The 11,221-nt window shown below is 47.4% G+C and overlaps 1 pseudogene; it reads right to left on the bottom strand.

Moving 5' to 3' along the window:
* Window positions 1-7,716: 7,716 nt before the first annotated feature.
* Window positions 7,717-7,832, bottom strand: LOC144690232 (U6atac minor spliceosomal RNA; annotated as a pseudogene).
* Window positions 7,833-11,221: the final 3,389 nt, after the last annotated feature.

The following is an 11,221-nucleotide window of genomic DNA, read 5'->3' as shown; positions in this document are numbered from 1 at the left end:
CTTAAAAGAGAAAAGGTTGAAAACCGAAGAATGCATATGATGTATTATTTGTTTGCATTAAATTTTTAATCCAGACTGTTGCTGTATTCATTATAAATGAAGTGCTTACTGGTGATTTTAAAAAATATAGTACTGTCTAGCATTAATTGAATTGTACCTGGGCGGTGTACATCTTTTACCCCTCCGAGGAGGTTTAAAACAGAGAGGAAAAAAAAAAATCACTTTAAAAGATATTTTAATCTTATATGTGAATATTTTTTTGTGTGTTGTGCTTGATATATTAGCAAAGATGGAAAATACATTCCAAAACCTGTACATACTGTATATTTCAAGTGAGTTATCTGTGCAATTTTTGTGTAATTACTCATAAACTGACACTGTCACCACATTTCATGTTGTCACATTTAACTGTACAGCAGAGACTTGAACAACAAGTGTGATAAAAGCACAGACCTGTCATTTTAAGAAAAATATATATATAAGGGGTAGGGTGGGGAGGGGGGGGTGAAGAACCCCTTTTGAAAATGTGTGTATGTGACGTTCAGTACAAATAAAATGTGCGGTGATATTATCCATTGTGTTGATTTAATTTTGGTCCGTGCGAGGTTGGGTTGCTACGGTGAGGAGGGAGGTGACCCTATTGTTCTAATCAATTTGGCCAGCGGTGCAAATGATCACTTCCGGCTGATTAGCGCTTTGATATACAGGTTGGGTCTCCTTTACCTGTAAATCCGAAAAACCCAACACATCCAAAAACTTCCCAACACTTCTGTTGGACCTCGTCGACCTTTAGCGCAGGAAGTCCCTGACTGGAGCCGACACGAACCAAGCCGACATGAACCTTGCCAACCACACCTGACCTTTAACGCAGGAAGTCCCTGACCTGAGCCGACATGACCCGAGTTGACACGAACCGCACCAACCTGACCTTTAGTGTGGGAAGTCCAACTGTTTGACACTCTGAACCCTCTCCTACACATAGAATCGCAGATGGGCGCGAACTTATTACAGGTACTCTATTTATTATTCACTGACACATCTTACTCTTCCAACCATTTTGTTGACTTTAGACTATCGCTAGCATAGGCTTCAGCCATTGTAATGTAAGTAGGCCGAGGCCTACACACGGTATCTGAAAACCGAAATGATCTGAAATCCGAAATGCACTTGGCCCCGAGGATTTCAGATAATGGATTCTCGACCTGTGTATCATTGTCCTGGGCTTGGATGTAGGGGGGACATTATTTTAAGATTTGCAGATGGCAGCCATTGCGATAAACAGCGAGGAAGAGACCTCCAAGAGGACGTGGACAGGCTGGGGAAATGTGTCAACACGTGGCAGATGAAAATGAAGGCAGAGAAGTGTGAAGCGATGAGTTTTTTGGTAGGAAGAATGTGGAGCAGCAATATAAATAAAGGGTACAATTCCAGTGAGGGGGCATAAGAATAGTGGGGATATATGTACATAAATCTTTGAAGGTGGCAGGACCAGTTGGGAAGACAGTTAAAAAAGTCAAGTAGGATCCTGAGTTTTATATGTAGAGGCACAGAGTACCAAAGCAAGGAAGTTATGCTGAACATTTATAAAATTCTGCTTAGAACTCAGCTGGAGTATTGAGTTCAGTTCTGGGCCCCACACTTTAGGAAGGGTGCAAAGGTTGGGGAGGGTGCAACGGAGATTAACTGCAATAGTCCCAAGGGTGAGGGTCTTCAGTTATGCGGACAGACTGGAGAAGCTGGGATTGTTTTGCTTTGAGCAGGGAAAATTAAAGGGAGATGTCATAGAGGTGTCCAAAATCATGAGGGGTTGTGGTAGAGTAGATCGGGAGAAACCGTATCCGTGGGCAGGAGGGTTGGTAACCAGAGAACCCAGATTTAAGATGGGCAAAAATAATCACGGGTGGGATTTTCCGGTCCCGTCAGCAGCGAGCGTCATGGGGGGGGGCGGAATGGGAAAATGTGGAGAACAACCAAAAGCCAGTTTCCCGGCGGCGTAAAAAGAGTTTGCAATTTTCCGCTCCCGACTTCCATGGTGGGTCAGATAGCCCCTCAGGCCGGGCCGGGAACCGTATTCGCATCGATTGGAATGTCCTGAATAATCATTAAAAAGGCAGCTCGCCAGAATCACACCCCCCCCCCTCCCCCCACCCCAGATCAAATGGCCACACCAGCGGCAAATTAGGCCGATGTGCTTCACGACTGGATATAAGTGACGTGCGCCTGGCGAGCACTGATTCACTCATTACCTCCAGGTATGTTTGACTACCTTTCGTAGCACTGCGCTCACAGCTACTCCGACTCCATGCCAAGGCTGTGCGGGCAAGACTTAACAGGAACTCAAGGCGGTGGGGAGGGGGCAGGGGGTTCAGAGGCAAGGCCTACCATGTGAGACCAGCTTGGAGGCAGGGGTGGGGGTGGTGAAAGGGGCTGGGGGTTGCAAAGGCTTGGTGGAGGGGGGCACTGACTAGAGAAGAAGGCACACAGACACGTGACAGGTGGAGGATAACTGGGGAAGAGACTACACAGCCACATGACGGGGGTGGGCAGGGGGGTGGGTGAGGTGGGATCTTGAAATTAGTCAGGTGTAGAAAGCATAGGAACATAGGATCAGGAGTAGGCCATTCAGCCCATCGAGTCTGCTCCACCATTCAATACCAGTTTGGTTTGAACTTTCTAAAATTCCCTAGATTCGGGGAAGGTGCCATTAGATTGGAAAATAGCAAATGTACCTCCTTTACACAAAAAGGGAGGGAGACAGAAAGCAGGAAACTACAGGCCAGTTAGCTTAACATCTGTCATAGGGAAAATGTTAGAAGTTATTATTAAAAGGTGTTAAAGCAGGGCACTTAGAAAAATTTAAGACAATCAGGCAGAGTCAACATGGTTTTGTGAAAGGGAAATCATGTTTGACCAACTTACTGGAGTTCTTTGAAAGAGTTACATGTGCTGTGGATATAGGGGAACCAGTGGATGTATTGTACTTGGATGTTGAGAAGACATTTAATAAAGTGCCTCATCAAAGGTTATCGCAGAAAATAAAAGCTCATGGTGTACAGGGTAACATATTGACATTGACAGAAGATTGGCTAGCTAACAAGAAACAGAGAGTGGGCATAAATGGGTCTTTTTTGGGTAGGCAGGATGTGGCGAGTGGTGTGCCACAGGGATCAGTGCTGGGACCTCAATGTTTTACAATTTATATAAATGACTTGGGTGAAGGGACCAAAGGGAGGGTTGCTAAATTTGCTGATGACACAAAGATAGGTAGGAGCTCAGTTGTGAAGAGGACATAAGGAGGCTACAAAAGGACATAGATACGTTAAGTGAGTGGACAAAGATCTGGCAAATGGAGTGTAATGTGGGCAAATATGAAATTGTCCATTTTGGCAGGAAGAATAAAAAAGAAGCATATTAGCTAAATGGTGAGAGATTGCAGAGCTCTGAGATTCAGAGGGATCTGGGTGCATGAATAACAAAGGGTCCTAGTGCATGAATAACAAAAGATTAATATGCAGGTACAGCAAGTAATTAGGAAAGCTAATAGAATGTTATTGTTTATTGAGAGGGGAATTGAATATAAAAGTTGGGAGGTTAAGTTGTAGAGGACTCTGGTGAGACCACATCTGGAGTATTGTGTATAGTATTGGTCTCCTTATTTAAGGAAGCATGTAAATGCATTAGAAGCAGGGGAGGTTTATTAAACTAATACCAGGAATGGGCGGGTTGTCTTATGAGGAAAGGTTGGACAGGCTAGGCTTGTATCCACTGGAGTTTAGAAAAGTAAGAGGTGACTTGATTGAAACCTATAAGATCCTGAGGGGTAATGACGGGGTGGATGTGGAGAGGATGTTTCCTCTTGTGGGAGAATCTAGAACTGGGGGTCACTGTTTAAAAATAAGGTGTTGCCTGTTTAAGACAGAGATGAGGAGAAATTTAGAGGTTCAGGTTTAATTCATGAAATAGAGCCCTGGGTGAGACAATTGCAGGACACGTGACAAATCTGGAGCAGCTAACAGAACATTGTGAGTTCGGTATGACTCTGAATGACATGCTCAGAGACTGTTTAGTGTGTGGTGTGAGAGGACTCTATTCAGAAAAGATTATTGGCCCAAGTGAATCTGGATTTCAAGAAGGCGCTAGAGATAGCGCTGGCCATGGAAAGCGCAGTGAGAGACTCACAAGCAATACAGGGTCCTCCACATCGGGCGGGAAAAAACAAGACTCTGCCAAGGAGCGAGAAACCGCCCCCTGTAGCCGAAGAATAAAGAAAAATAACTTAGCAGTGAAATCGAAGAATAATTTTAATAGAGGTGGAAACAATCAGTCTTGGCAGTTTAAAAAAATCGAATGCCAAGGTTGTCACAGAAATGGACATACGATGAGGCAAAGCAAAGAAAGATTCAAGCAGGCTTGTAAACAAAAGAAGAAGCCCAATGAAATCTACAATGTAGAAGAGCCCGAAACAACAAATTCAGACATTTACTCATTATTTAATCTGAAAGTTGGAAAGACAGAGCCAATATTTGTCACAGTGAAAGTAAATGGCAAACCTGTTAAAATGGAAGTGGACACGAGACCTTCCACTCCAGTAACTGGGGAGCCTACTTTCAGATATTTGAATAATGGTGATGAACATCAATTAAGTTTGGAACAAACAACTGCCAAGCTAAAAATGTACATTCTAGTAAACTGTCCATTATGGCAAAGCTACCAGCGTTGGGAGGCAGAGGGCCAAGCCTTCCAGGGTGAAATTGGCTAAGGGAAATCAACCTTGATTGGCCACTGAGATTCCAAAAGGAAGCTGGAAGTGTTCCTGTTTTGAAAAAAGAGTGTGTAAGGACTCAACAGCCTGAAGAAATACAGGCTGTCTTAAGCCAAAACCTGGGAGAACAGCAGAAGGAACTCGAAGAGAACCTGCTTGATGACAGAGTTCGAGACGAGGTGAGCAGCATTCGCAGGGAAAAATAAAACCTGTTGAAAGACCTTCACACACGACAAGATTCCCTCAGGTCAAAGTTTGTACCTCTGGAAGAGTATGAAGAGAAACAGAAAGAATTCAGCGTCTCTCTCTGAACAAACTGAAGAATCAGTTAGCAGAGAAGACACAACAATGCTCAATTTTCCTGGAGGCAGCAAACAAACGCAAAAAAGATTTGGAAGAGCTGAAGAATCAGCTAAATGAAGCCAAAGAGGCTTTGGAAGCAAAAACCGCAGAATTTTCCAAGAATCAGACAGATAATGAAATTTTGGGAGACTCAGCCACTGAACTCAGACAAGTTGAGTTTGCATCTGAGAGAAGTCTGGCCAACAGTGAAGTTAAAAAGAAGGCCAAGGTTAAAGTCTGTGCTAGAAAGAAGAGGCAGGTAGAAAGAAGATACAGAAATACTAATTGGGCCTTAATTCTGGCAACATACGAATATACTTTCGTACATAGACCTGGCAATCAAACCGCAAACGCCGATGCCCTTAGTCATTTGCTTTTACAAGAAAGTGATGAGCACGTCCCAGTTCCACAGGAGCTTGTTTTACTGTTAAATTCCTTAGATTCCTTGCCGGTATGTGCTCGACAGATCAGAGACTGGACAAGTCAGGACCCAGTTCTATCTCACGTGTGAGAGTAAGTGCTACAAGGTTGGCCCAGGAGCCCGTATCTGATGAAATGAAATCATACAGAAGACATGAAATAACCAGCCAGGATGGCATTTTACTGTGGGGTGCATGAGCGATTGTTCCTCCAAAGGAAAGGGAGCCACTTTTAGTTGAACTACACAGTGCCCATCCAGAAATGCCCAGAATGAAGACCGTAGCACGCAGTTATTTAAGGTGGCTGGGGATGGATGGCGAAATAGAGAGTTTGTAAAGTGCTGCATGCAATGCCAGCAACTGCATAAGTTGCCAGTGACAGCTCCATTACACCCATGGCAGTGGCCAGGTAGACCCTGGGTGCGGTTACACATTGACCACATTGGACCTTTCCTGGGAACAATGTTTCTGCTCATTGTCGATGCCCATTCAAAACGGTTGGATGTATATGAGGTGACGTCACCAACGTCGGGCCCTACAATTGAGAAACTACGCCAGAGTCTTGCCATTCACGGCCTACCAAGAGTAACCGTTTCCGATAATGGCACGACAGTTACGAGTGCTGAGTTTCAACGGTTCATCAGCCACAACGGTATCACTGGTGTAAAAACTGCACCACCCTCCCTCAAACGGACTGGCCGAAAGGGCAGTTCAAATGTTCAAGACCGGCATGAAAAAGCTAACTGGTGATTCCTTGGTGACCAAGCGAGCACACTTTCCTTTTCATTACAGGGCTGCCCCTCACACAATAACAGGTGTCACACCTGCGGAGTTATTGCTGAAACGCTGTCTCAGGGTGAGATTGAGCTTAATAATGCTGCATTTAGAGGGGAAGGTTGGGGAAGCCAGAAACCTAGACACAACTGGCATAGTCAGGAGAGGAAATTCACCGTGGGAGAGCCAGTATATGTGAAAAACTTTGGGGAAGGACCAAAGTGGTTACCAGGTGAAATAAGTGCCGGGACTGGACCTCGATCTTACCACCTGGAGGTGGAAGGCCGGATCATCCATAAACATGGGAACCATTTAAGGAAGAGAGAGACAAATCATCAAGATATGTTTCCACCAGTGACCATGACCGGGTCTGCGTTTCCTGTTGAAGATACTCAACCCAGGACTGACATGTCTGATGTTCCTGTAAGAGTTGAGGATACAGAGCTGCAAGTGCCCACCGAAGCACCTGATGCTCAGGTAACTCCGGAAAAGGAAGAACTTGACAAAGAATCTGAAGTTGTGGAGCTGCAACGTTCCTCTCACACCAGGAAACCACCTGAAAGACTGAACTTGTAAATTCCTTACCCAGTGTAAACATTATGTTGTCTTGAAGACTATATACTTGTAAATATAATATGCATAGCCAAGTTAAAGGGGGAGGAATGTAGTAATTATAGTTTTATTTAGTGTGTAATATACCTTTAAGAATATTACGTGTTAGGGAAGATCACATGATCTGTAGTAACCAATAGGAGAGTAGTGCAGGCTATCTCTGCGGTCAGTGTAGAGATAGAGTTGGAGCTGAAAGCACATGTGTAGTTGCTGCTGAGTAAATTGTAAATAAACTTAATGTTTCCATTCGAGACGTTGTCTGCAGTTCAACTCTATTACAAATAGGCAACTTGGCCACCTTACAACAAACAGTGCCCAAAATTCCACTTTCCCAATGGAGAGTAAAGCACAGCTGAGACATGTTAGGAACAGTCAAATGCCAATGAAGGGAATGTGGTGCCTTAACTCATGTCGCACATTCACCTGAGAGCATAAACCCAATTGGGGCTATTTTAGGATTGGCTTCCATAGACCCTTTGTCTGTCTCGTGGGAAATCCCGAGTGTCAGAAGGAAATAACTGAAAAGGGGCAACGGGCCAAAATGGCCCTAAGAACTCTAAACCTTGCAGTTGGCAGTTGAAGGTTTTTGAAGGCCCCTCCCCCACAATATCCTCGTAACATGAGTGCAAGTTCGGGCTGCTGTGTAATCCACAGGATACAGTCTGACAGGGCCCTGACTGAGGTTTCTGTCACCTGGAAAAGCTCAGTCAGATCCAAGCCCCTGTCGTGCCCGTGTTATTTGAGGAGGGTGAGGGGAGTGGTTGAGGGTGTTTGGAAAGTTAAGAAGATGTAACTCTTTTGAGTTTTTTAACATGGTTAGATGCCACTAAGTAGATGGCAATGCCTTAACCATTTGAGTGTTGTAAGGCCACTAGGGCCCCTTCCAACCTTATCAAGGGGAGTGCTAACGTTCTCTGTTGCACAGCCTGGGCATGGGTGTTAATCACTTGTACATAATGTTCACTATTGTCAATAAATTCCCAAGAATGTCTCCCTGCCTATGGCTCCTTGTTCTGATGAGCAGTGTTCGTGTCACTCAGATGTGAAATCTTGGCTCCTGCACCAGATAAAGGCTGGTGTCTCAGTCCAGGGCCTCTCCCCTGTGCTCTGTGCAGCCTTCAGACCAAAGTGATGGTTCAGCCTCACACTCCCTGGACACATTACTGATGCCTGCACCTCGGGGGTGCTGGTCATTGCTGCCAGAATGTAGTTGGCAGGTGTCACAGAGTTCTCTCATTCTCTCTGTGTGCTCTCAGCACCTTTAAGGTGGGGCTGGCCCCCATCTCTTCAGCATCTGTGACCAGTGACGCTGTGCTTCTGAAGGGAACTTCCTGATGGTGCTGAAGACAAAGGATCAGATGCTTCTAAAGTTTCATGTCTGCGTCTCTATGATATGACCCTGATCACAGAATGCAAGCGATCTGCCCTCAGCCAGACAGGAGTCAGACATTCTCAGAGGCTGTGTGAAGATCTATGGAGAGTCCTCACTGCATGTCATCATCATCCTCCTGCAATTGAGCGACTATTAGGGCCTCCACTGCATCTCCATGACAGGAGCATTCTCACAGAGGGTATTTGCACTACCATGAGCCAGACTGGAGTCAAACGTTCACAGATGCGATGTGAGGATCTATGGGTTCTCCTCACTGCATGTCATCATCATCCTCCACAAATCTAGCAGTTAGAAGGGCTCCAGAGCATGCCTGCCTTGTCTGGCCAGCACGAGGGCCTCAGCCCCATCATCATTGCATTAGAGCACTTCTTCACCCTCATCACCATCGATGTCCTCCTCATCAGAGGAGACCTCGAGCTCCTCCATCTCCTCCTCAGCCAGCTCGTCTCCCTGTTGCGGTGCCAGGTTATAAAGGGCACAGCAGGCGATGACTATGTGTGACACCCTCTGCGGACTGTATTGCAGGGCTCTACCAGACCGGACCAGGCACCGGAACCTCATCTTCAACATCCAGAATGTCTGCTCCACCAAGGTGTGAGCTGCAGCCTGAGCCTCATTATAGCGTCGCTCTGCTGCAGTCTGAGGCCCCAGCGTGGGTGTCATCAGCCACATCCTCTGCGGGTAGCCCTTGTCCCCGAGGAGCCAACCTTGCAGCTTCTGTGGACCCTGGAAGACGTCAGGGATCTGTGACTGACTGAGAATGTAGGATTCCTGCACAGTCCCTGGAAACCGTGCGCAGACCTGCAGGCTGTGTTTGTGGTGATCGCACACCAGCTGCACAGTCAGCGAATGCAATGATTTGCGAGTGACATAATTGATTGCGTGTTGCGCTGGAAACCTGAGCGCCACGTGAGTGTCAGTGGCACCCTGCACCTGTGGGAAACTTGAGATCTGGGCAAATCCAAACACTCTTGGTCCCGGGTGAAATGCACAAAGTTGTCTGGCCCTCGCAAAGATGCCATCCATGATCTCATGGATGCATTTGTGGGTCGAGGCTTGTGATACCCACAGAGGTCACCTGTGGAGCCCTGAAAGGAGCCACTGGCATAGAAATTGAGCGCCATGGTCACTTTCACAGCCACTGGCAGTGGATGCCCTCCATGTCCCCATAGCGCCAAATCCTGCAGTAGCTGGCAGATGTGACTAACCAGTTCCCTAGACATACGCAATCTTCAGCGACACTGGTTCTCAGTCATCTGCAGGAGTGAAAGATGGTGTCTATAGACCCTGCATCTAGCTAGGCTCCGTCTCGTGATGGCTCGATGCGGCTGTTCGGAGGCGTATACCAGAGTCCCAGCCGTCCCTTCTTGCTGAGGATGCTGCTCCTGCCTCTGCGCAGCCAGGACCCTCAGTCACTCTCTCCTCCATTGCCATCGCTCTCTGTAGGCCATGAGGCATGCAGCTAGGTCACCAGGCTCCCTGATCCTGATGTACTCCTCCTGCAGGATGAAAGAGAGGGACACGTGGTTAGCTTGTGTGTACTAAGAACCTCTCTTGGTTAAGTGTGAAGGCCCCTTAACACATCCCGGAGAGCGCTGGCCAACACTTGGATGGCCAGAGTTTAGTGCGCTGCATGGCTGCCCGAAACCCCACTCACCTCCGCCCCACTCCACCCGACTGATAGGTGCCAGCTTTGCCCATTGGACTGCGTGCTGTGCTCTCAGCTCAGGCACAGGCATTCTCCTAACCCGCACTGCAAGGCTGCACTGTTAGCTTGAACCAGGGGGGAGACTGGTCCAAACCGGGATGATGACATTGCAAAGGGGCTGTGAGCGCCTCCACCAGCGACTGCCCCATGGCCAGCTTTAGCGAGGAGATTGTACAATGTGTGCAGTCGCCCAACTGTTCTGCAGTCCACTAAAATGCTCATTACTTTGCAGTTCTGCCCAAGGGGTGAAAAGCTCTGGAGCACTTGGTGGCACTTTAATGCTCGGCGTTGCTTGAGTGAGCTGAGAAGCCAGAGGCCCGACTCCAATGGTAACAATGTGGCTGCGTCTGGGGTGTCTCAGCTGCAGAGGAATAGTCACTTTATACAAGGTGCCCCTAATGTGTGGCCGCTTCCCTCACCCACCACCCCCCATAACCCACACTTGTTTGTGCGCGACCTTCACCTGCAGCACAGCCTTAGCCCAATGCCCCCCTCAGCACCCCCAAAGTCGCCTCAACTACAGGACAGCCTTTCCCCCCACCAAACGCGCCTCAACCTCGAAGTCTAACAGGCTTCCCTCGCGAGCGCTCCGCAGGGTTACTGTGCACTCACCTCCGAGTTCCCCTCAAAGAACAGCCCACCAAGTGCACACCTGCTTGCGAAACACATTGGCGTGGTGGGCAGACGATCCCAGCGGGAGGGTGGGGAACGATTCCAGCAGGCTGATGTATTACAATGAGGTTCCTGACATCCGATGATGGGAGACGCAGCCCACCATCGACAGGCTGAGCGAACGATTGCAAACTGGTTTCACGACATCGGGAAACAAGTTTTTGGCCTTCTCGCCATGTTGTCTACTCACACCACCGAACATGCCCGAAGCCAGCGGGTGCGGACAGTTACACCCCTAGAGTCTCAACATTCCCTCTGAAATAGTCACTTGTATCAAAGCACTTCCGGGTAACTAGAGAGTGGCAACAAATCCCAGTGACACTCACATCCCAAGAATGAATAAAAAAACAAGAAGATTTGGTTAAAGTTCAGCTGAGATGAATGGGATGTGCTCTCTCCTTTAAACCTTTCATGCGATTGTGGGTGTCTCTGGCTAGGCCAACATTTATTGCCCATCCCCAATTGAGAAGGTGGTGGTGAGCTGCCTGCTTGAACCGCTGCAGTCCATGTGGTGTAGGTACACCCACAGTGCTGTTAGG

This window comes from Cetorhinus maximus, chromosome 14 (genome assembly GCF_964194155.1).
Source record: "Cetorhinus maximus chromosome 14, sCetMax3.hap1.1, whole genome shotgun sequence".
NCBI lineage: Eukaryota > Metazoa > Chordata > Chondrichthyes > Lamniformes > Cetorhinidae > Cetorhinus > Cetorhinus maximus.
Note: the sequence above shows the minus strand (reverse complement) of the source record. Positions and strands in the feature narration are given on the sequence as shown.